The following is a 27,774-nucleotide window of genomic DNA, read 5'->3' as shown; positions in this document are numbered from 1 at the left end:
CTAGCTTCAGCCAGGATCGTAGGGTGTCATTGTGATGACTCCAGCCGATGTGTTACACAACTACTACTGTTGGGCCTTTAACACTCCATTAAGGTGTGTGACTGACATGTTCCCATGTTCCCAGGGTGATCTGTGATCACCTGTTGGTCTGGGTTAGAGTGCATTACTGGGATGCCTTCTTTCCGTGGGTGTGATGTCACCACTTCTCCCATGCTGTAGTGTTTTGCGATTCTTTCCCCCCTGTTGCTCATTGGCCAGACTGAACTGCCAGTGTAAAATGTCACCCAGAGTGTGTTACTGAGACGGCCGTTGGCTGAGTCACACTGTAATATTTACCAAACCATTGCAGCAGTAGATTTCACAAGACAGTGCTCTGATTCCCTGGCAGACGGATGGAGGAGCTTCACTTAGTGCTCCCTATGGTGCTCCCTCTCCTCATCTGCATGGGTTTCATACTTCTCTCTCTCTCTTCCCTCGTCTTCAGTAGTGCCAGTTGCTCTCTACGATCGACAGGCTCGCCTCCCCATTCTCAGTTTGTGTCGCAAATGTTAATTAAACCCTCTAATTAGCTTTCCTCGCTAAAAGGGTGAATTAAATCAGACCCAGAATGGCAAATGATTCCTGGCATTAGCATAATTGTGTTTTTGAAGTGTAAAGATCTAGGCATTAGGATGCCGGCAGCAGGCGTTGTGCAGTGATTTGTTGTGTTTGTGCTGAGACCCCAGGGAATTGTGGGATGGCTAGGTGGTGCACTCTGACCCCGCAGGGGTCTTTAATGAGACCTGCTCCGAGACGTGTGTGTGTGTGTGTGTGTGTGTGTGTGTGTGTGTGTGTGTGTGTGTGTGTGTGTGTGTGTGTGTGTGTGTGTGTGTGTGTGTGTGTGTGTGTGTGTGTGTGTGTGTGTGTGTGTGCACCCGCTCTAGGTGACTGTAGCCCAAAATCATATACTGCACTGCAGGTTCACAACATTTTTTTGTGAAGGTATATTGTTAGGGCAGGTGTTGTTTTGCCTCAATATCCAATGACATTGTTGGTGGACAGCTTGCAGGGTATGTTGTCTGAATGTAGTCATCACCCCGGATACAGCATTAACATTCTAAGTGAATGTTTGCCTGCACCTGGTAATTGATTGTTGTGTGCTTGAAAGAGGACGTAAAGAAGCAAGTAGCCAACAGCGGAAAGAAAAATAGAGAGATTGGGTTTGTGAATACAGATCGGTGTGTGCGTGTGTGTGAGTGAGTGTTTCACAGGAGGTTGACTTAATTGGGAAGGATGGGCTGGTGGTAATGGCTGGAGCGGAAGTGGTGGAATGGCATCAAATACATTAAACACATTGGTTTCCAAGTGTTTGATGCCATTCCATTCACTCCATTCCAGGCATTATTATGAGCCATCCTCCATTCAGCAGCCTCCTGTGGTGTGTGTGTGTGTGTGTGTGTGTGTGTGTGTGTGTGTGTGTGTGTGTGTGTGTGTGTGTGTGTGTGTGTGTGTGTGTGTGTGTGTGTGTGTGTGTGTGTGTGTGTGTGTAAGAAACACAAGACTGGCTTCTCTGCTCTTTTTGGAATCCTGACATTCATTTGGTCAGTGTTCCCCACTGTTAGATTGATGGCAGGCGTGCTCTAACAACAGAGAAACCAAGGGCAACGCCACAGAGCTGCAACTCCACTCTGAGAAAAGCAAACAGCACAGGACAGAGACTGAGAAAAGCAAACAGCACAGGACAGAGACTGAGAAAAGCAAACAGCACAGGACAGAGACTGAGAAAAGCAAACAGCACAGGACAGAGACTGAGAAAAGCAAACAGCACAGGACAGAGACTGAGAAAAGCAAACAGCACAGGACAGAGACTGAGAAAAGCAAACAGCACAGGACAGAGACTGAGAAAAGCAAACAGCACAGGACAGAGACTGAGAAAAGCAAACAGCACAGGACAGAGACTGAGAAAAGCAAACAGCACAGGACAGAGACTGAGAAAAGCAAACAGCACAGGACAGAGACTGAGAAAAGCAAACAGCACAGGACAGAGACTGAGAAAAGCAAACAGCACAGGACAGAGACTGAGAAAAGCAAACAGCACAGGACAGAGACTGAGAAAAGCAAACAGCACAGGACAGAGACTGAGAAAAGCAAACAGCACAGGACAGAGACTGAGAAAAGGTCAGAGAGGTCCAATAAAGACGACAGATGGAGAAAGTCGGCTGAGACGATATAGAGGATTGTAGTGCGAAAGACAAAAAATGTATCAAAGAACTAAACGAGCGGAAACGCAACATACAGTATGTGGAAATGCAGAAACACATTAACAAAACATTCATGTCCAGATCCAATCGCACCACTGACATTATGAGCATCGTAACAGCTGACCTGTATGACAACAAGACTCCTCTAACACATGAACCCCCACACACATAATACACGGTGTCTTCAGAAAGTATTCAACCCCTTGAATTTTTCCACATTTTGTTGTGATGAGATAGGTTTTAAGGATCGGCCTAAAATGACATACCAAAATCGAACTGCCTGTAGCTCAGGCTCTAAAGCAAGGATATGCATTTTCTTGATACCGTTTGAAGGAAACACTTTGAAGTTTGTGGAAATGTGAAAGGAATGTAGGAGAATATAACACATTAGATCTGGTAAAAGATAATACAAAGAAATAAAACAACTTTTTTGTATTTTTTTTGTACCATCATATTTGAAATGCAAGAGAAAGACCATAACGTATTATTCCAGCCCAGGTGAAATTTCGATATTGGCCACTAGATGGCAGCAGTGTATGTGAAAAGTTTTAGTCTGAGCCAATGAACCATTGCATTTCTGTTGTATCAAGACTGCCCAAATGTGCCTAATTTGTTTTTTAATAACTTTTCATGTTCAAACCTGTGCACTCTCCTCAAACAATTGATTGCATGGTATTCTTTCACTGTAAAAGCTATTGTAAATTGGACAGTGCTGTTAGATTTAAGCTTTCTGGCAATATCAGATATGTCTATGTCCTGGGAAATGTTCTTGTTACTTACAACCTCATGCTAATCGCATTAGCCTACTTTAGCTCAACTGTCCCGCAGGGGACCCACCGTTAAGTACTTCAGTCGAATGTAAAGGAAATCACACTACAAACTATCACCTTCATGCACTTAAGGAGATCACGAATATCATGGACACATTGCAACTAATGGATATACTGTATGGAGGCTAAATGACCCTGGCCTAGTCAGATATACAGTCCCTTCAGAGTGTACTCACACCCCGTGACTTTTTCCACATTTTGCTGTGTTACAGCCTGAATTTAAATGGAGATGTTTCGTCACTGGCCTACACACAATACCTTGTACTTTTCAAGCGGAATTATGTTTTTCCAAATTTTTCCAAATTCATAAAAACATTTAAGCTGAAATGTCTTCAGTCAACAAGTATTAAACCCCTTTGTTATGGCAAGCCTGAATAAGTTCAGGAGTCATAATTTGCTTAACAAGTCACATAATAAGTTGCATGGACTCATTCTGTGTGCAATAGTTTTTTAATGACTACCTCATCTCTGTATCCCACACATACAATTATCTGTAAGGTCCCTTATTCGAGCAGTGAATTTCGAAAACAGTTTCAGCCACAAAGACCAGGGAGGTTTTCCAATGCCTCGTAAAGAAGGGCACCTATTGGTAGATGGCAACAACAAAAAAAGCAGACATTGAATATCCCTTTGAGCGTGGTAGGGTTATTAATTACACTTTAGATGGTGTATCAATACACCCAGTCACTACAAAGATGCAGGCGTCCTTCCTAATTCAGTTGCCAGAGAGGAAAGAAACCACTTAGGGATTTCACCATGAGGCCAGTGGTGACTTTAAAACAGTGACAATGGCTGTGATATACACTGGTTGCTTACCAAGACAACATTGAATGTTGCTGAGTGGCCTAGTTATAGTTTTGACTTAAATCAGCTTGAAAATCTATGGCAAGATTTGTAAATGTCTGTCTAGCAATGATCAACAATCAGCTTGACAGAGCTTGAATATATTTTTTAAGAATAATGTGCTAATATTGCACCAACCAGGTGCGCAAAGCCCTTAGACGTACACAGAAAGACTCTCAGCTGTAATCACTGCCAAAGGCGATTCTAACATGTACAGTATTGACTCAGGGGGTCGAATACTCATCTAATCAAGCTACAGTATATTAGTGTTTTATTTTTCATTCCACTTTGACATTAGAATATTTTGTGTAGATCGTTGACGAGAAATGACAACTAAATCCATTTTAATCCCACTTTGTAACACAACAAAATGTGGAAAAAGTAAAGGGATGTGAATACTTTCTGAAGGCACTGTATGCTTTCTGACATTTTCTCACGACACACACACGCACAACACACTCACAACACACGCAAACATACATCTCCCCGAGGCCTGATTGAGTGTAAGTGTCTGCGCTGCTGGTCAAGGTCAGCTGATAATGGGAGTGATTGAGAATGGGGAGCAACAGTCTCAGGTAATGAGATTTACGACCCTGAGCCCCCCTCCACCTCCCCGTGTCCACCCCCCACCTCCCCTGTCCACCCTCCTCTCCCACTAACATGATTTATGGCTCTAATAGAAGTCTACGCTCCCCAGATAGAGGCTTCACTGCACACATTACCACTGAGGGAAACTCATCCTTCCACAATGTGTGAGTGACCAGAGAAACAACTCTACCAGAGGCAGAACTAGGTTAGAGCTGGCAAAGTGCTATACCCAAAGCCACACTGCGTAGCCTTTCTAGCCTATGTTAACTACTAGTATAGCACACAGGAAGTGCTTGCCACCAGGATACTACACAAGTAGAACACCAACATTGGTATTTGTAATATCCCAAGTGTTTTGTGATCACAATGTAAGAACATCTCGAGTTTGCTTTCATGGTGTATACTGTAGCATACATAGTCATAACTTACCAACGGCATACTGCTGTTACTGCCAGGCTATACCAGATCGCAATAGACAACAAAAGGACGTGTCCAGATTTACCTAAACATTGACACACATTCTAGGTTGTTACCTTTTTTTTTATCTCATTCACAGAAAATAGTACATTCGTTGTCTTTTCTGCTTTTGTTAACAGAGGCTTCTGGAAACCAAACTACAGCGAAACAGTCAGATAGCATCCCACTAGTTGTGATGCTAATATTTGCTGTGACTCAAACACCAACTGTACGTGTTCAAAATGAAGGTGAGTGGGATTTGGCTTCTTGTTCTGTTGTTTGCACTGAGCCGGTCTCCAGGCTCGTTGTTTTAAAGTAGGAAATGAGACCCTGTTATAAGCTCCTCTAAGCCGAGGTTGGCAGTTATTGACGTGCCTTGTCCTTGGCTGGAGGTTTATTTTGTTGATTTTTCCCTCTGCCAATCAGAAAAGTCGCAAGTAGCAGTCACTTTGAACAGCCTGTTAATCTATAATATCATATCACTACACCCTGGCAGGGAGTGGGTGGAGGGGACACTGCATCGAAAAGCAAACAATAGATGATGGTGTAGCGTAGCCTATGACTGTTGATGTTATATGAGATGTGGTGACTGTTAGTGTTATGTGAGATGTGGTGACTGTTGATGTTAAGTGAGATGTGGTGACTGTTGATGTTATGTGAGATGTGGTGACTGTTGGTGTTATGTGAGATGTAGTTACTGTTGGTGTTATGTGAGATGTGGTGACTGTTGATGTTATGTGAGATGTGGTGACTGTTGATGTTATGTGAGATGTAGTTACTGTTGGTGTTATGTGAGATGTGGTGACTGTTGGTGTTATGTGAGATGTGGTGACTGTTGGTGTTATGTGAGATGTGGTGACTGTTGATGTTAAGTGAGATGTGGTGACTGTTGATGTTATGTGAGATGTGGTGACTGTTGGTGTTATGTGAGATGTAGTTACTGTTGGTGTTATGTGAGATGTGGTGACTGTTGATGTTATGTGAGATGTGGTGACTGTTGGTGTTATGTGAGATGTGGTGACTGTTGATGTTATGTGAGATGTGGTGACTGTTGGTGTTATGTGAGATGTGGTGACTGTTGATGTTATGTGAGATGTGGTGACTGTTGGTGTTATGTGAGATGTGGTGACTGTTGGTGTTATGTGAGATGTGGTGACTGTTGGTGTTATGTGAGATGTAGTGACTGTTGGTGTTATGTGAGATGTGGTAACTGTTGATGTTACGTGAGATGTGGTGACTGTTGGTGTTATGTGAGATGCGGTGACTGTTGGTGTTATGTGAGATGTGGTGACTGTTGGTGTTATGTGAGATGTGGTGACTGTTGATGTTATGTGAGATGTGGTGACTGTTGGTGTTATGTGAGATGTGGTGACTGTTGGTGTTATGTGAGATGTGGTAACTGTTGATGTTACGTGAGATGTGGTGACTGTTGGTGTTATGTGAGATGCGGTGACTGTTGGTGTTATGTGAGATGTGGTAACTGTTGATGTTAGGTGAGATGTGGTGACTGTTGGTGTTATGTGAGATGTAGTGACTGTTGGTGTTATGTGAGATGCGGTGACTGTTGGTGTTATGTGAGATGTGGTGACTGTTGGTGTTATGTGAGATGCGGTGACTGTTGGTGTTATGTGAGATGTGGTGACTGTTGGTGTTATGTGAGATGTGGTGACTGTTGATGTTATGTGAGATGTGGTGACTGTTGGTGTTATGTGAGATGTGGTGACTGTTGGTGTTATGTGAGATGTGGTAACTGTTGATGTTACGTGAGATGTGGTGACTGTTGGTGTTATGTGAGATGCGGTGACTGTTGGTGTTATGTGAGATGTGGTAACTGTTGATGTTAGGTGAGATGTGGTGACTGTTGGTGTTATGTGAGATGTAGTGACTGTTGGTGTTATGTGAGATGCGGTGACTGTTGGTGTTATGTGAGATGTGGTGACTGTTGGTGTTATGTGAGATGTAGTGACTGTTGGTGTTATGTGAGATGTGGTGACTGTTGGTGTTATGTGAGATGTGGTGACTGTTGGTGTTATGTGAGATGTAGTGACTGTTGGTGTTATGTGAGATGTGGTGACTGTTGGTGTTATGTGAGATGTAGTGACTGTTGGTGTTATGTGAGATGTGGTGACTGTTGATGTTATGTGAGATGTGGTGACTGTTGATGTTATGTAAGATGTGGTGACTGTTGATGTTATGTGAGATGTGGTGACTGTTGGTGTTTTGTGAGATGTGGTGACTGTTGGTGTTATGTGAGATGTGGTGACTGTTGATGTTATGTGAGATGTGGTGACTGTTGATGTCATGTGAGATGTGGTGACTGTTGGTGTTTTGTGAGATGTGGTGACTGTTGGTGTTATGTGAGATGTGGTGACTGTTGATGTTATGTGAGATGTGGTGACTGTTGATGTTATGTGAGATGTGGTGACTGTTGGTGTTATGTGAGATGTAGTGACTGTTGGTGTTATGTGAGATGTGGTGACTGTTGGTGTTATGTGAGATGTAGTGACTGTTGATGTTATGTGAGATGTGGTGACTGTTGATGTTATGTGAGATGTAGTGACTGTTGGTGTTATGTGAGATGTGGTGACTGTTGGTGTTATGTGAGATGTGGTGACTGTTGGTGTTATGTGAGATGTGGTGACTGTTGGTGTTATGTGAGATGTGGTGACTGTTGATGTTATGTGAGATGTGGTGACTGTTGATGTTATGTGAGATGTGGTGACTGTTGATGTTATGTGAGATGTGGTGACTGTTGATGTTATGTGAGATGTGGTGACTGTTGATGTTATGTGAGATGTGGTGACTGTTGATGTTATGTGAGATGTGGTGACTGTTGATGTTATGTGAGATGTGGTGACTGTTGGTGTTATGTGAGATGCGGTGACTGTTGGTGTTATGTGAGATGTGGAGAACGCTCACTTGGTCATATTCTGGTTTGTCAGAAGCATGTTGTTTGAGACTGCTTTCTAAAGTGTGTTGGTCTGTTGGTAATTTTACTGCTGACCAGACTTGGGTTTAAATACTATTTCGGGTATTTCAATTACTTTCAAAGACCTCTGAAAAGTAAGAATTGAGATTTTTTTTTTGGAAAAGTACTTATATATAATACTTATATATAACATTCCAATATTAATATTGGAATGTATTTGGAAATACTCAAATACACTGACTCAACTACACTTCCATGCATTTAACGCAAGTATTTAAAAAATAGTATTTGAAATAAGTGTTTGAAAATACTTCCAATAGAAGTAGTGTATTCAGGTAACATTATTTGTATATACTCAAATACACAGAAAATAAGTATTTAAATAACAAAACAAGTAGTTGAACCCAGGTCTACTGCTGATTTTTTAAAGAGAATTAAACCACAATCAAACTGTAACTATGTATTTACATGGTCGTTCTATAGACAGTTACAGTTTAGTTATACATTGTTACACATTAATACCTGTTTGCAGCATGCATCCTATTTCAAGGATTTACAAATTAACTCACAATCCTAATCACAACTAATTACATGATCTGAGGGACACTTATTGTAAAGTGGGACCAGCTTAGACAGAGAGGTCAAAATTGGCCAAAAAACATTTCTTTGAAAAAGGACCTCCATGTTTAAAAAAAAATGTAATAAACACTTTCTTCTAATTTCCAGAGTCACGGGCCTATAGCGGGGGAAGGCTAGAGGCAGATAAAAATAGAATAATTGAGAAGGGGAAAAATGGCAGTATTTTAAAGGCAGTATGTCACTCCTGTCGGTCTCTAAGGGCTTCATTAGGAGAGCCCCATGTCTCCTCTCTGTGAGTCCTTGTAAGGTCTCTGCAAGCCCCCACCTGGCTTTGGGAGCCCCCCCTGCTCTGGATTGTTTAAACCAGCTTTAGAGCCCCCATGACCTAGATGGGGAAAAATGTTGCTAGTTTTATTGTCTCTAGTGAGGGAAATTCATTCATGGGAGGTATTGCTCTTGCTAAAAATCTGCCTCTGTTTGGACTAACATCCAGATAGGTATTTGTCACAATTATTTGAATTATTAAACTATGTGAAAAGGAACTACTGACTTGGACAGTGGGTCTACCGATTATGACCAGATTGTCTGTACAAAATCCACTCCATCACCCAATGAATCGTAGATAATAGATTTTGTGGCAGTGTTTGAAAGAATGAATGAATGGGGTTATATGTCTTAAACGATGAAGAGCACGATCCCATTCATGATACCAGACTGGAGATGTGCCAATATATTCTCCATGGTCTCCCCAGGGAGTTACAATGGTGTTAAGTTGAAAGGGCAGTTTTAATTCTCTGTACAATATATGCGGCTTGCTGTGGCTGCTTTGATGCTCATACTCGACTGGTTAGAGAGAAACTCCTATCATCTCACATTGACTGCAGGGTACTTGATGCTGCTATGTGTCAGAACGGCTGAGGATGCACTGTAGCTGATTTGCCACCTGTCAGCATCAAACGTCGAGAGGAAAGTCAGTAACCTCACACAACTCCCTGCTGAGGTACAGAGTATGTTCTTCTTATGCTGGAGAAATGCGCGTTAGGATATTTCAGTCATCTAAAGAATGTTCACTGCGCTGGTATCGGTTCAAACGTACTATTATTGAGTCTGTGCATGGTACATGTATTGCTCTGCTTCGAATATTACACCCACATTTGTTGAGGTGTTACGATCATAATCACCACCAGCCTTAAAGCTTTTCATTGAACTTAACAATAAACGTGGACAGTCCCTGAACCAGTAACTATTTCACTGGGAGAGACTTTGCCTTTTGTAACCCAGCCATCATGTTAGCGTCACACAGATCCCAGTACAGCTTGAGCGGACCGGAACAAGGACCAACAGACGGGAGAGAAACGACTAGTTGGATGACCCAGTTGGATGACTCAGTCGGAGGCAGCAGCTTGTTAGAGTGGAAATGGATTAGCCGTGGCACAATGGGAGTCTTAGGCGTGTCTTAGGCGGCTGCGCTACAGCCTGCCTGTGTCACCCGGGCTGCTAGACTCATTTGTGCCCAGCGGTGCATGCACCAGCCAACTCACACACTGTTTTTCTAATTGCCACAGTTTCACTGTCGGCATCAGCCAAAGCTCAGATTTACCCTACGGCGTCTCGATCTCATTCTGTCTGTGATGTGAAAAAAATTGTATTCTTGAAAATGGCACCTTTGCCAAACATTGCTCCTTATTCCATCAGAACGGAAATGATTATGCGGAAATCATAAAAATGACTTGACATGAGAAGCTTTTTATGTTGTATACTCTTTCACCTAAACCCTTACATACACTGCCATGTCTCTTTCACCTAAACCCTTACATACACTGCCATGTCTCTTTCACCTAAACCCTTACATACACTGCCATGTCTCTTTCACCTAAACCCTTACATACACTGCCATGTCTCTTTCACCTAAACCCTTACATACACTGCTATGTCTCTTTCACCTAAACCCTTACATACACTGCCATGTCTCTTTCACCTAAACCCTTACATACACTGCCATGTCTCTTTCACCTAAACCCTTACATACACTGCCATGTCTCTTTCACCTAAACCCTTACATACACTGCCATGTCTCTTTCACCTAAACCCTTACATACACTGCCATGTCTCTTTCACCTAAACCCTTACATACACTGCTATGTCTCTTTCACCTAAACCCTTACATACACTGCCATGTCTCTTTCACCTAAACCCTTACATACACTGCTATGTCTCTTTCACCTAAACCCTTACATACACTGCCATGTCTCTTTCACCTAAACCCTTACATACACTGCTATGTCTCTTTCACCTAAACCCTTACATACACTGCCATGTCTCTTTCACCTAAACCCTTACATACACTGCCATGTCTCTTTCACCTAAACCCTTACATACACTGCTATGTCTCTTTCACCTAAACCCTTACATACACTGCTATGTCTCTTTCACCTAAACCCTTACATACACTGCCATGTCTCTTTCACCTAAACCCTTACATACACTGCCATGTCTCTTTCACCTAAACCCTTACATACACTGCCATGTCTCTTTCACCTAAACCCTTACATACACTGCTATGTCTCTTTCACCTAAACCCTTACATACACTGCCATGTCTCTTTCACCTAAACCCTTACATACACTGCCATGTCTCTTTCACCTAAACCCTTACATACACTGCTATGTCTCTTTCACCTAAACCCTTACATACACTGCCATGTCTCTTTCACCTAAACCCTTACATACACTGCTATGTCTCTTTCACCTAAACCCTTACATACACTGCCATGTCTCTTTCACCTAAACCCTTACATACACTGCCATGTCTCTTTCACCTAAACCCTTACATACACTGCTATGTCTCTTTCACCTAAACCCTTACATACACTGCCATGTCTCTTTCACCTAAACCCTTACATACACTGCTATGTCTCTTTCACCTAAACCCTTACATACACTGCCATGTCTCTTTCACCTAAACCCTTACATACACTGCCATGTCTCTTTCACCTAAACCCTTACATACACTGCCATGTCTCTTTCACCTAAACCCTTACATACACTGCCATGTCTCTTTCACCTAAACCCTTACATACACTGCCATGTCTCTTTCACCTAAACCCTTACATACACTGCTATGTCTCTTTCACTGAAACCAATTTGCACCTGCTCTACCACTGGAACTGAACAGCACATCATTTATTACACATTACTTGCAAACTAATGCATATTGCAAATGTCTATATAATACTTACATTGTACTTAGTTACAGCTTATACACAATCTAACAGTTACTTATACACAAGCTGATCCTGGATTTTCAACCAGTGAGAACTTATCCGAATCATCATCAGTCTCTATTTAAGCAATAAGGCCCAAGGGGGTGTGGTATATGGCCAATATACCAAGGCTAAGGGCTGTTCTTGGGGATGATGCAACGCAGAGTGCCTGGATACAGCCCTTAGCCATGGTATGTTGCCATATACCACAAACCCAGAGGTGCTTTATTGCTATTATAAACTGGTCACCAACGTAAGTAGAGCAGTAAAAATAACTGTTTTGTCATACCCGTGGTATACTGTCTAGAGGTCGACCGATTAATCGGTAATCTGCTTTTTTGGATGCCAATTATCACCGATTACAATGCAATCCATGAGGAAACTGCGTGGCAGGTTGACCAACTGTTACTCGAGCGCGGCGTCAAAAGGACCTTGTGGCTGCACTGAGCCGAGGTAAGTTGCTAGCTAGCATTAAACTTATCTTATAAACACAATCAATCTTCACATAATCACTAGTTAACTACACATGGTTGATTATATTACTAGGTTAACTAGCGTCCTGCATTGCATATGTAACGGATGTGAAACGGCTAGCTTAGTTAGCGGTGCGCGCTAAATAGCGTTTCAATCGGTTACGTCACTTGCTCTGAGACCTTGAAGTAGTAGTTCCCCTTGCTCGGCTTTTGTGGAGCGATGGGTAACGATGCTTCGTGGGTGACTGTTGTTGATGTGTGCAGAAGGTCCCTGGATCACACCCGGGTATGGGCGAGGGGACGTAAAGTTATTCTGTTACACATATAATCAATGTGGTGCCTGTTAATTTATCATCGAATCACAGCCTACGTCAACTTTGCCAAACAGGTGATGATTTAACAAAAGCTCATTCGCAAAAAAAGCACATTTGTTCCACAAATATACTTCAACCATAAACATCAATGCTGTTCTTAAAATCAATACACAGAAATATATTTTTTTAAACCTGCATATTTAGTTAAAATAAATGCATGTTAGCAGGTAATATTAACTAGGGAAACTTATCACTTATCTTGTGTTCATTGCAAGCAGAGTCAGCGTATATGCAACAGTTTGGGCCGCTTGGCTCGTTGCGAACTGTGTTTCTTCCTAACAAAGACCATAATTAACTTTGCCAGAATATTACATAATTATGACATAACATTGAAGGTTGTGCAATGTAACAGCAATATTTCCAACAAAATACGGAATGGTTCTGTATTTCACTGAAAGAATAAACATTTTGTTTTCGAAATGATAGTTTCCGGATTTGACCATATTAATGACCAAAGGCTCGTATTTCTGTGTGTTTATTATAATTAAGTGTATGATTTGATATTTGATAGAGCAGTCTGACTGAGCGGTGGTAGGCAGCAGCAGGCTCGTAAGCATTCATCCAAACAGCACTTTACCTTGTCTGCGAGCAGTTCAAGCAGTTAGCAATGCACTGTTTATGACTTCAAGCCTATCAAATCCTGAGATTAGGCTGGCAATACTAAAGTGCCTATAAGAACATCCAACAATCAAAGTAACAAACTTCTTAACTGGGAATATTGAAGAACAGGGAATATTGAGCCACCAGCTTTCATATGTTCTCATGTTCTGAGCAAGGAACTTAAACGTTAGCTTTTTTACATGGCACATATTGCACTTTTACTTTCTTCTCTCACACTGTGTTTTTGCATTATTTAAACCAAATTGAACATGTTTCATTACTTATTTGAGACTAAATAGATTTTATTTATGTATTATATTACGTTAAAATAATAGGGTTTATTGTTCGTTCAGTATTGTTGTAATTGTCATTATTAAAAATATACATAAAAATTGGCAGATTAATCGGTATTGGCTTTTTTTGATCCTCCAATAATTGGTATCAGCGTTGAAAAATAATAATCGGCCGACCTCTAATACTGCCTGATATACCATGGCTGTCAGCCAATCAGCATTCAGGAGTCAAACCACCCAGTTTATAATCTCAAATATATCAAGACAGTCAACTGTTTGTCATTAATCATCAACAGCAATGAACATAATGACAGACAAGAAACCAAACATTCTGTCATCATCAATCAGGCACAGGTTTCTATGTGACAGTCTTAACATATTGCCATAGTTAGGTAGGGACAGGCAGACAAATGGCCATGCAAACATGCTGTCATCATCAATCAGGCACAGGTTTCTATGTGACAGTCTTAACATTTTGCCATAGTTAGGTAGGGACAGGCAGACAAATGGCCATGCAAACATGCTGTCATCATCAATCAGGCACAGGTTTCTATGTGACAGTCTTAACATTTTGCCATAGTCAGGTAGGGACAGGCAGACAAATGGCCATGCAAACATGCTGTCATCATCAATCAGGAACAGGTTTCTATGTGACAGTCTTAACATTTTGCCATAGTCAGGTAGGGACAGGCAGACAAATGGCCATGCACACATGCTGTCATCATCAATCAGGCACAGGTTTCTATGTGACAGTCTTAACATTTTGCCATAGTTAGGTAGGGACAGGCAGACAAATGGCCATGCAAACATGCTGTCATCATCAATCAGGCACAGGTTTCTATGTGACAGTCTTAACATTTTGCCATAGTTAGGTGGGGACAGGCAGACAAATGGCCATGCAAACATGCTGTCATCATCAATCAGGCACAGGTTTCTATGTGACAGTCTTAACATTTTGCCATAGTTAGGTAGGGACAGGCAGACAAATGGCCATGCAAACATGCTGTCATCATCAATCAGGCACAGGTTTCTATGTGACAGTCTTAACATTTTGCCATAGTTAGGTAGGGACAGGCAGACAAATGGCCATGCAAACATGCTGTCATTATCAATCAGGCACAGGTTTCTATGTGACAGTCTTAACATTTTGCCATAGTTAGGTAGGGACAGGCAGACAAATGGCCATGCAAACATGCTGTCAGCAGCAACCAGACAATGAGATCCACATCTGCTTGCATCCTCCCTTTGAGATAGATGGTAGGATAATAGCACTTGCTAGATAACGTGTTCTGAATTTACATGGAAGGGAAGGTGTTTAAATGTGTGAGACAGAAGATTGTACAGTATACCGTTTTTATGATAAAGATAAGAGATGTCTTACTGTCTTTGATAATGTGTCTCTTCTGTTTTTGTTATGCAGGTAGACTGATGTTCATATTCTACTATGGACGGTGTGTGGTACAGACTTACATTGACTGGAGCAGAACAGGCCCCGAGGACCATTCAGCTCCTCGTGTGGTGTGTCAGGTGTGTCATCATGTGTGTGTCTGTGTGCATCAATACTGAAACCATTAGTCTGTATTTATCCACCTACTGCATCATCTTAACTCATTTCAACTGTGAAGAAGTTTTTTTTAAATATATTTTTTAACCTTTATTTAACTAGGCAAGTCAGTTAAGAACAAATTCTTATGTTCAATGACGGCCTAGGAACAGTGGGTTAACTGCCTGTTCAGGGGCAGAACGACAGATTTGTACCTTGTCAGCTCGGGATTTGAACTTGCAACCTTCCGGTTACTAGTCCAACACCTGCCGCCCCAGTGTAGCCTAGGCTGTGTTTAGACAGGCAGCCAATTCTTATCTTTTAATCATTATTTTATCTTTTGACAAATCAGATCAGCTCTGAAAAATATCCTATGTGAAAAGATCTGATGTTATTGGTCAAAAGACCAATTAGTGTAAACAATATCAGAATTTGTCTGCCTGTGTAAACACAGCCAAAGTATCCACTTTGTCCTGGTAGATCTGTGCTTACATTAAAAAAACATATTTTTCAGTAGGGATGTGTGCATACATTGTAAAGTTTTAAAATATTCAACTTTGAACTGTTTTCTTGTTGCTGCATGAAGTTAGAAATTCTAATCAAGTAAAGTTGTTAATTGTCTAAACTCTGAAAGTCATTGGATAATATGGTGCTTAAAACATTTAAAATATTCAATTTATAATGGTAAATACTCAAGAGAATGCTTCATAAATATACAAAATCACATTTCCTCTCTATTACATGCCTCCCAAAAGACCTTGCAATGTCAACCCTTTGTGAGTCTGTGTGATGAATTTGTTTGCTGGCTGCTCGAAGGCAACCAGGTTTGTATTGTAAGGCGGATGTAATCTCTAGATCACCTTGCTTGGATCAAGGACTACAACTAAGGGAAATGTGCAAGATAGAGGTGTTCAGAGCTTGTGTGTGTGTGTGATGTGTTTGTGTTTGTGTTTGTGTGTGTATCTGAGAAGGGGAGAGCTAGCGGGAGCTGGCGGGAGCTGGCGGGAGCTGGCGGGAGCTGGCGGGAGCTGGCGGGTGTGGGTGTGTGAGGACAGCCCAGGTAAATTGTGATTGACAGGCCCTAAAGCCCTCAACATCGAATAGATGAATAATAGAATATCCTGTGGTGCCAGCCCCCATCCAGAGCTTGGAATGAGACACATAGCCTTCTGAGCTCTGACAGATTCTGAGAATGATTCTCTCTCTCTATCTCTGTGTGTGTGTGTGTGTGTGTGTGTGTGTGTGTGTGTGTGTGTGTGTGTGTGTGTGTGTGTGTGTGTGTGTGTGTGTGTGTGTGTGTGTGTGTGTGTGTGTGTGTGTGTGTGTGTGTGTGTGTGTGTGTGTGTGTGTGTGTGTGTGTGTGTGTGTGTGTGTGTGTGTGTGTGTGTGTGTGTGTCTTTTCTCATTTTGCAATCAATCTTCATCTTTGAGACACCCAACCACATACCTTGTCTCAACCTACCCAGGGTTGGGGCTGTTAAAGACAAGTGTCTTAAGCTGACTGAAACAACCATCACCATTCCAGAAAGAGGAGAGACACTTATTATGATAGATTCTAAAAGATGTTGCTTGGACGTTTGTGATTCTGACCACCTGAGCTAAGACCACATGGGTTCTGCTGTGTGAGCTCTTTAGGAACATGGTGATGTGACGTGAGCAGGAGTTACTCCTGTCTGCAAGGCACCAATCAGGGGAGGTGGTTTCTTAGCCCTGACAGTGTAGTGTCAGTCTGGGAGGTGGTCTTTAAAGTGCTCCGTGGAGGTCCTGTGACAGGGCTATCTGCTTCTGAATGAAAGAGACAGGCCCAGAGATCTGGTACCAGATGACTAGTAGAGCTAAGGCTTAAGGAAGAAGGCGCCACATACATACAGATGTATGTTATATAGCCACACTGCCAAACCCATTGGCCAAATGCATTACTTACCGGTTCCCTATGGCCTGCTCACTAACTCAATTATTCAGTCACGTGCTCACACATACATACACACACACACACACTGACCATGTGTCCCTGTCTGCCAGACCTGTGAGGTTTCCCATTAGTTGGGGTGCAGTGTGCTGGAGAGGCGCGCTGGGGCGAGAGACATCAATTTGCTTCCTCTAATGCGCTCGCTGCCCCCACAAGACATATTGATTATTTTTTCCCCGCAAAGTGACAAATAGCATTTTCTGGGGCATAATGGAGATGGATGGTGGGTTTATGAGCAGCCCTGAGGAGAAGGTGTTGGGGGGGGCACCCCTCCTTCATACTCTCCAGACCCCCCAACAAAAAACAGCTGAAAACAAACATAGCTAACAGGAAGAGGAAGAGATGAGGCGATGGGGTTGCTGCGGCAGAGGGGGGTGTAAACGGGGATGGAGGGAGGCAGATGTCGAGGAGCGATGTTCCTTCATTAGATACCTCCTCCCTGGAGAACCCCCTCGATCACCCCCCCCCCCCCCCACCCCCAATCTTAATGGCCGCCACACTGAGAGTTGCAGCTGCTTCAATATTAACTCTGCATCAACACCAGCCTCGGATAGGTTTACCTTACATCTAGCCCATCTGCAGTGGAATTTACCTACCAAACAGCTGAAGAGTGATTGTATTTATTTTACATTTATATGCTGTAGGCTTTATTTAACATGTTTTTAGACTTTCAGTTGATTCATAGTTGTATTTTCTTTCGACAGGATATTTGACTATTTGTAAGTCGTTTGATATTTATTTAGTCCCCGTCCTGTCAGGAGATAGTGGTGTTTGCTATAGCAGCAGGCACTCAAAGAGCTCTTCACCAATCTAGTTATGCCTAGCAGTCATTACCTCAGGGAAAGGAAAAGGAAGGGTACATTTTAAATGAATTTACACAGAGCTCCGGCCAGGGAATGGAATGAGGATTGCAAGAAATGTTAGAGCTTTGAGACACCATGAGATCGTACATCAGGTAGCCTAGCGGTTAAGAGGGTTGTGCCAGGAAGCAAAATGTCGCTGGTTTGAATGTCAGAGCAGACTAGGTGAAAAATCTGCCGATGTGCCCTTGAGCAAGGCACCTAACCCTAATTGCTCCTGTAATTCGCTACTAAAAAATAAAAAATGTTTTTTAAAACTCACCAACCGTGCTCTCCATCATAGATAAGACCTTCAGTTGGGGTTTTGCTTCCCACTGGTAAGGTGAAAGGATGCCATCTTTGATCATAATTCTGATCAATACTCTGCTTACAGATCATCATCACCTGAGCCAACCTTGCTTTTTGACAGCACTTTGAAATATCTGAATTCCCTTTCTTTCACACTGCTGTATTTTGTTTTAAGAAGTGTCTTTTTTTAAATGGTTTGTTTGACAGAGCTGACCGGTTCTCCACACTAGACATTTTCTTTATTTAATTCTAAACTTTGCGATATTGACCTTCGACCCTCTGTCTTTTCTACTCTACCTCCTTTCACTCATCACATTTTAAGACCCCCCCCATAATTGATTTGTTCACTTTTAATTCCACAGTAAAACCCCTGCGTTCAGAAACTGTCACTCAAAGAAATGTTCTCCCATTTGAATGATGCATAATGTTAATAGTGGAGTTAAAGTGAGGTACGCCAAGAATTTGATATGTCCCTATATAGGCTAAGTTATAAACATGCATTTTATAATTGTAATTGTAGCCAACTGGGCATCCAAACCCAACCCCATGTCATTGTTGAAAAATAGAGAGCATGAGACTGGGTAGCATTAACCTTGTGCAGGGCTTTTCTTTGTCATTCACAGACAAACATCTCAGATACCTGAAAATACATCAAACAGAACAGCCCCAAACTAAAAGGAGTCTGACACACGGCAGTGTGAGCTTAACATATACATACTGTTACCACACAGAGCAGAGCCAAGCTGTCAGTGATCACAACAGACGCTATATGGGAGGGTTATTACTGGCCCAGCCCGATAAGCGGAATGATCTGCAGTGCTGATAAAACCGGCGGGTGGGATGGAGGGAGGAGGCGTCTGCTGGCTATTATCCTGCATCGATTTACTCCTGTCAAGGTTGGCTGGGCACGTAATGAAGTGTGGGATCTTGGGATGGCGTGCGTGCTCGTTTGCACCATATAGCTTTTTGGTGATATTGGGATTCTACGAGCGTTGGCGTCCGGGTGTGTGTGAGTGATTGTGGACGGGAGAGGAGGTGTTTTCTGCAATCACATTTTATTGCACAAATAAAGTGTTTTCTCTTTCATCCTGGTTGATTGATTGAATGCTTGCTTGTTTTTTTTTATTGATTAAAGATTGTTGCTACCTTTAGCAACAATTCAGTTGGTCAGCCCAGAATTCACTGAACGACTGCAAAGGGTATGTGATTGTCCCTGTGTAGAATTTCCATGACAGGTATAAGGTAGAACTCGACTTCAACATCCTTTTCGTTTTCTCTCTAGGCACCTCTCTCCCTCTGACTTTCCCTCTGACTTTCTCTCTCTCCCTCCCTGCATCTATCTCTCTCTCTCTCTCTCTCTCTCTAATCCATGGCTCTACAGATTCTCTTTGTACTGCTGTCTGACAAGTCGGCTCATTCTCCAGCTCTAAGGGCTGCCCCGGTGCTTGGGATAATGGGACGATACGCTGGGTGCCGTGGCGCGATAAGCCCGGAGGATGCTGGGAAACACACAGAGAGTGTCACCCAAAGCGATAAAGCTCTATTGTCTTCTGTGTCTGCAGAGTCGGGATTATGGTTTTATGGACGGCTTTAGCGTTTCGCAGAGGCTTTTGGAGAACGGCATGCAGCACAGACACCATGGCCGTTCAGGCAGACAGCGTGAGCACGAGACAGACGTCTACAGCACGTTTTCACATCTGTCTCATCCAATCGTCCTCTTTGTTTCTCGAAAGACTCGCACCCTCCAATCATGTTATGTGTCCGTATGTATGAAATCACCTCACCCAATAGCCTTGCCTGATGACTTTTTGCTCAGGAAGCTCTCATCCAATAGCTTTTGTGAGAAATACACAATGGCATCTATGCCGTTATCCAGTTATCCATCTCTGTCTCGCGATCTTTGATGCTATGGCGCAACAACCAGGCTATGATATTGATCTAGCCAAGGGGACTATATATCAAAATGTTTTCTTTCAGTAATACCACCCAAACCTTCTGTTTCCTGCAACACTATAGGAAGTGTTCAATTTGCAAATAAGTGCTATTGTGTGGCTCTAATACCCAAGTGACTTTTTCTTCTGTTCTTGCAGAAAGGCGTGTTTCAGCACCAGAGGCAGCTAAAGTTCTATTGAGTATGCACCCCAAAGGAGCTTGATAATGTACTTTCTCTTCCTCTATTGCAAGAGCGAAGCATTTTGTCTTGAATTTTTTCTGGTTGTTTAGATAGAGAACAGACCAGTGTAAGAGGATATGTAATATACATCTACCAAGATAATGCACAACTTGTGTATCAGATAAGGTTGGAAGAAAAACCAACGTAGACTAAGTGTAGACGAAATCTTGCCTCTACAACCCTAGGAATACTGTTATATGCATTCTGAAAGAGCATAGGTTTCAGAGAGAAAAAAATGTGATTCTGCTTACGCCCATTGCGATATTGGGATATAGAGACTCTTAGTGAGACCGGGAGAGGGGTCCACCAGTTCTAGCAGAGATTGATATCAGAGATCGATAAGGAACACAGATAAGCACAGTTCTGCTATAGATAACCGCCGTGCCATTTCAAGCCATCATCCTGGATTTTCCCATTAGGCTGCGGTTCACCCACTCCTGACCCCAATCTCCGAGACATCTCGGCAGAGACATGATGAGGGAGGGGGGTCGGTGGAGATTCGTGGGCACCTTTTCTCAATATCGCCTACCACCCATTCATTTGACACAGCCTTAACAATTGAGTAGGGGAGCAGTGGGCTGACCTTGACCACTCAGATGACGGAGTGTGGGAACGCCATGTGAGCAGATCCCCTAAAAATAGCATGGGCGGCAATTAAGCGCCAATCTAATCATCCGCCTGCGTAGACGAGCCGACGATTCCACCCTCATATTCCCCAGGCTTTCCAGACCATTTCCTCATCATCTTTGGCTATCTGTTTAATTACGCCCCCGTCAGCCCCAGATGAGGGAGCGATAGCCTTATCACCACGGCTCATTTCCAAATCCATGAAATTAATCAAGCTAACCTCCCATCAGCAGACTGCTATGGCTTGGTGGCTCGGTGACATAGTGGCATAGTGGAGTCAGTGTGAGAACTTAGCCAACTGGAACTTTAGTTATTTTCCCAGGGAACAGAGGATGTTCCTAGACCTGGAGCAATGATGTTCCCCAAGGTGCTCCTTACATACAGTTCTAACGCACAGCTGTTTAGATGCATAGTTCACAAAATATTATCATGTTGCCTAATAAACCTGACCAATTGTAAGGTATTAGTGAGTACCTTTACAAAGTGTCATCAGTGGCAGTGGAGCTGTTCCAACTGCCCACCCTCCAGAGGAAAAGACTGTGCTCGGCCAGCTAAAGCCAGGCTGAGTTTCTCTCCGAGGTGCACTCCATTCTGACAGCCAGGGTCTCAGACATCGATTTTGGACGCGAAGGTTGGGCGGATCCGTCACCATGTCGGGGGCTGGCAGCAGAACCAGACAGGCGGATGGAGAGCTCCCTCTAGGTTTGGGCCGTCATTTATCTCTAAATGACGGCAGATGGTGGGCTTGGTGCCGGTGCCATCCTCTCAATCTCCCAAGGTGCATTTCTCTGATGTATGTGGATGAGGGGAGGGCTGGGAAGTGGCTGGCTGTGCACATCTGTGCTGCTCGATAACGGGGGGCTAAGTGTGTCTGTGTGCTCGTCGTAACTTGTTGCACATTAATCATACCACCGTCCTATGAGTTTATTCACTTTTTATCTACATCTCTCACCTCTTGTCCCTCTCAAGTGGTGAGAGAAGCCCTCCATTCGATTCTGTGGAGGAATTCTTACCGACAAGATTTCACACTGTTACACTAAATTCTGTTCTGAAGATAAAGTATTCCTTAGTTCAGTTTTAATAGTATAACACAGGGTATCCCAAACTTGGTCCTCAGGAACCCAAGGGGTTCTTGGTTTTTGCCCTAGCACTACAAAGCTGATTCAAATGATCAACTAATCATCAGGCTTTGATCAAGCTGTGTAGTGATATGGCAAAAAAACTAAATGTGCACCCCTTGAAGTCCCGAGGACGAGTTTGGGATACCCTGTGTTACACCATTAAAACTGAACCCCTTGAAGTCCCGAGGACGAGTTTGGGATACCCTGTGTTACACCATTAAAACTGAACCCCTTGAAGTCCCGAGGACGAGTTTGGGATACCCTGTGTTACACCATTAAAACTGAACCCCTTGAAGTCCCGAGGACGAGTTTGGGATACCCTGTGTTACACCATTAAAACTGAACCCCTTGAAGTCCCGAGGACGAGTTTGGGATACCCTGTGTTACACCATTAAAACTGAACCCTTTGAAGTCCCGAGGACGAGTTTGGGATACCCTGTGATACACCATTAAAACTGAACCCCTTGAAGTCCCGAGGACGAGTTTGGGATACCCTGTGTTACACCATTAAAACTGAACCCCTTGAAGTCCCGAGGACGAGTTTGGGATACCCTGTGATACACCATTAAAACTGAACCCCTTGGGGTCCCGGGCACCGAGTTTGGGAAACCCTGGTATAACATGTATCAAAGATGATTGTGTTTGTAACACATGAGTTGTAATATATTCTGAGAGCTGTAAGGCCTCAACATCCTGTATTCCTTGAAACTGCTCTCTCTTTGTCACTCACACAAACACTCAAAACACATAGTAGACAGCAGGTGTATTTGGACAGTAGAGGCCCGTCGTCATTGGCTGATCTCCTTGTTAGGGTCATCTCATGGTATTATTAACCCTGGCCTTAGAACCATTAGAGTGGAGATAACGCCGTCATTAGCCCATCCACGTCCTAACGCTCACATCTCCATGGAAACCCTGGGCTCTGGCTGCTCCGCGAGGCACCCTTGGGATGCTCCCCGCGTCGTCATGGGGTGGCAGCTCAGGAGTGAAAGCTGATTTAGAGGCTGCATCAGGGAGCTGGCAGATTGGTGGCAGGGAAATAAGGGCCAGCAAACAGTCAGCATAGTGATTGGCTCAGCAATAACAGAACGCCCCTTTGCCGACAGGGACCGGCACTATGCGGATGCAATGACAAAACAGACAGGTAGCGAACTCCGTCGGGGCTTTACGAGGCGTGACTTGCTTTCGCATAGACTTGATTGTAGATGTGCCAATCAGTAGTGTGATTATGTAATGATGGCAAACTGTTACAGAGGACTTGAAGCAGTAAAGGACCCGACACATTGGTTCCTAGGGGACATTAAGCATGGCGTAATGTCCATCTTAATAATACCGTACGTAAACTTACATGCACCTTAATGTTGTACTCGTTGTGTTATTGTACTCTTGTTATTCAGTGCTGTCAGCATGTTATAAACCTGCTGCAGTCTATCAGAAATTGTCCCATTAGATGCCAGTGCATCTTCCAACATCCCTCCGTTTGCAGTGGGTGGATGAAGAAATGATTTAATGAATTGAGTCATTCATGCCCAAATAAACAAATAAATGATTATGTTTGCGAATGACACTGTGCTTTATTGAGAGTTCAAAGGAGTATCAAACTAGTGAGTTCTTGTATTTGCTTTCCAAGTCTGCTGGTTCAGGCTGTTTGATCACACTATGGGCAAGGCAACTGAGCAGATTGTCCTGACAGATTGGTGTGGAGGATGAATCTGGAACAAACGTGTGGGAAGCAGAAGATTCTGTTGGATAATTATCCTCCTTACAGCCCCTCTCTTACTAAAATATATCAGTGTAATATACCAATGCATACACTTGGTGGGCCTGCAAGCCATAGCTTTGCATTCAGCTCTCTATATGCTTGTAACACGCCACGGCATGTTGATAAACCAACAGCTGTTGTTATGGTTGTTTTCATTGTTTGAATTGGCAAAAGTATTTTGTGACGGCAAAACTGAAACGCACCCTTCAATCAATTTCAGCAGCGACCAATGATGCCAGACGGTTGGAAAATGTATCCCATAACAGGAGTTACGGTGGATCTAGACTTTGAAAGTCTTATAGTCGCAGATCCTTGTTGGATTCAAAAGCTAAACCAAGTATGTATTGTATGTCATACCAAAGGGTGACGTTAGGGTTAGGGTTTTAACAAAAGTAGGTGTCTAACATAAAACATGAACAGAATAATGGTCCATTTGGGGTGTGTTTGTTTAGGGAAATGTTGAATTGTGAACGCTCCAGACGGTTTACAGAGGAAACCTGACACTCACTTACCCCCAAAAAACATCTCTATCTAGTCAAGATCCCCCACTGACTCCTAACATCGATCCTCAGCACAGAGAGAGACAGTTTGGGTCTAAATATTGTCCTTTGTTGTGTGTAAATAATGTCTCTTAGGGACAGACCCAGCTACAGAGGCTTTCCAGTGTACTTGGCCTGAATGTGTTATTGCTGTTACTCTGTGTAGACCACATCATCACTTGATGCAGACTAATAAACTGCTGAAGGAGAGTATTCTGAAACAAGATGTAAAGTATTACAGATTCTAATACAACAGGAAGACTGCTGTATAGCTGGCTCACAACAGGGAGTCACTTTTGGATGAAAACGGACATTTAATATGTTATTTGTCATGCAAAGACAGTTTGTGTCTTTGGAAAGGGCCTTTGCAAATATGTATAAGCAATATTGACAGAGCTTTGGAAGTTCTAGTGCTGTAGTGGTTCATACACAGTTCTGAGGACCTTTGGGCAGAGTAGTGAGTAAAATAGCACCTGTTCTCCAAGGGAGCTGACAGGGTGACCTGTAGAGTATATGGCTGGACGGTATTCTCAAGGTTAGAGTGTCCTCTTCCGCCCTTGAGACCAAACACTCCAGGAAAGTTTTTACGTTGTGCCTGCCGCCTGCTCCTTGCTGACTGGCAGCTCATTAGGGCAGCGACGCGCCAAGCACGTGTTTGCTCCCAGACAGGCCGGGCCACGGGCTACATGCTAATTGGGGAGGCGTAGCCGGTGTTGAAACGACCTTGTGTCAGCACCAGGCTCTGATTATGTGAGGGGGGGCAGCTTGGCGGGACGCCCACGCGCGTGATTCGCAAACAGGTTTTGTTGTCTGCCTAGCAGGGGGTTTCTCTCCTCTGCTCTGTCTTGCTACTCCTCACCCCTTATTCCTCTCGCGATGCCTTCGGTCCATTCTGACCTCCAGGTTTCATAACAAAGTCAGCCAACTCTGACCATTCATCCACCTTGAGAGCCGTGAAATGAGAGAGAGAGTGAGAGAAATGAAAGAAAGAGAAAGATGTGAGAGAGGATAAGAAATAGCGTTGAATAAGGACAGACATACAGGAATGCTGGAAGAATAGAAGAAAGGTGTCGAAAAAATTCTACAAACAAAGTTAGACTTTTCCAGTCAGAATCAATGCAGTATGTACAGTTATGTTAGTTGTAACCTAATGCTATACTTGCCGAGTCATTCACCAACAGGCAGCGCAATTTAAAGGTGCATTATGTAGAAATCACTCTGCCATTTCCTGGTTGCTAAAATTATAATAGTTTGCCTAATTTCAGTTTATGTGACAAAACAAGCAACTATAGTGTATAGAATCATTGCACCATCTAAATCGCTGTGAAATATATTTTCAATAACCAAAAATATTGTATTTTCAGCTGTTTGAAGCTGGTGTACAAAACGGAAAGTAAAAGAAGCAAAAACGACAGATCTATAACTATGTGAATTTAATCCAGTCGCCCAAAAAATTACATATTGCAGCTTTAACTGCAATATTTTTGTCTTTCATAACATTGTCATCATATGGTAGATATATCAGAGCAGAGCTCTCTTCTCACAATGCAGGAGGCAGGTTTTCAGAGTAAAAAATAATGACTAGAGTAGGCTGAATTAAGGCCAATCAATGATCCACATGCGCACACACACACACACACACACACACACACACACACACACACACACACACACACACACACACACACACACACACACACACCGTGGAGAGGGTTGCCAGCCAGAGTGTTTAAGTGCCATCAGTCCTCCTGCCCTGCCCTCGTAGATAAAGAGGGGCCTGCCATCAGCCACACGGCTGTCTCGTTCAGTCCTCATTAAATAGCCATCGTATTAAGAAATCATTTCAGCTTGTCCTGATGAGCCTTTTATTGCCTACTCTAAAATATTTTCACTTATCGAGGAGTCGAAGGGAGTGGGAGTGCTATGGAGAACAAGAGGTAGAAAGAGAACGAGAAAGAAGCTGAATAGAAGATTGCATGGGAGGCCAGATTAGATTTTTAAGAGCATTTTTTTCATGACATTTTGAAGGCTATTTCATCCTCAAGGGTGAAATGCTGGCTTTGGCTTCTCCAACATCAGATATGGCTGTCCTATCTTGCTGCAGGGAAAGACTCTTCAGAGAATTGTTGGCTAAGTTGGGAAGGGGTCTTCAGGCCAGGTTTTGGTTGTGTTGAATTATTGATTGCAGTCGTCTGTGTGTGGTGTTGTTCCATGATTTCTTGGGACTTACAGTATTAGGGAAGTTTTCTGACTTAGATGTGTTCTTTGGTCTTTAGCTCAACAGGTGTATCATCGTGAAAAGTGTTGTAATAGCCGGGGAGATGCTGGTTGTTAGAAAGTGTTGAGGGGAGCTTCCTTCTACTAACATCTCCTATTATCTTGCATGCAGTTTGGTTTGGTTTTGGGGTGTGGCTCAGGGGCAGCCATTACAGCAGTAGCCCATTACTCATCTTCCTAGCTGCTGTCTCAGGGCTCCCGCTCCAGTGCTAATGCAGATTACAGGGATATATGAGGGCTATTTTGTTCTCAGTGGGGTGGGAATGATCACTAGCAACCATAGCTCTCTCAGATGTACGAGTATACATCTGTTCCCACTGTGAAATCGCACCCAAAGATCCATCAGAGCCATAACCCAATCAAATCTGTGGATAGTACATCAATTACACGTTAATTAGCACTTCATAGGAGTTTAATTATTCATGTACAACATGTTAATAGATGGCAAGGCCTTTGTGCAGTTTGGGGTAGTTCCAGAGTCCACTTCTAATGGTTAGAGTGAGTCATTATTCATCTGTTGTGTAAATAGCCCATTTGTCATGTAGTGCTATTGGAGCTAAAAATGTTTGAGCAATCTATCTCTCCAATAGCATCAGTTTGAGGCAGATCAATCGATCATTTTACAATAAATATGTCACTGCTCATTGTGTGCCATGTAATACTGAACTATTTGGAACAAAATAGGACACTTTGAAAAGAAAACCTATTTTTTGCACATCTATCAAATGAGGTTCATAAGGTCTTAGAGGAGGCTTCAATTGTGCTGCTAATGGCAGTACTACTAACTCAATTTTTACTGCTGCCAATAAACTTCTCTAGGGTAGGGGGCAGCATTGGGAATTTTGGATGAAAAGCTTGCCCAAATTAAACTGCCTGCTACTCAGCCATAAAAGCTAGAATTTTATTTTGACCTTTATTTTACTAGGCAAGTCAGTTAAGAACAAATTCTTATTTTCAATGACGGCCTAGGAACAGTGGGTTAACTGCCTGTTCAGGGGCAGAACGGCAGCTCAGGGATTCGAACTTGCAACCTTTCGGTTACTAATCCAACGCTCTAACCTCTAGGCTACCCTGCCGCCCCATGTATATACATATAGAATATACATATAATTAGTAGATTTGGATAGAAAACACTGAAGTTTCTAAAA

Source organism: Oncorhynchus keta, chromosome 33 (assembly GCF_023373465.1).
Source record: "Oncorhynchus keta strain PuntledgeMale-10-30-2019 chromosome 33, Oket_V2, whole genome shotgun sequence".
NCBI classification, from domain to species: domain Eukaryota; kingdom Metazoa; phylum Chordata; class Actinopteri; order Salmoniformes; family Salmonidae; genus Oncorhynchus; species Oncorhynchus keta.
Note: the sequence above shows the minus strand (reverse complement) of the source record.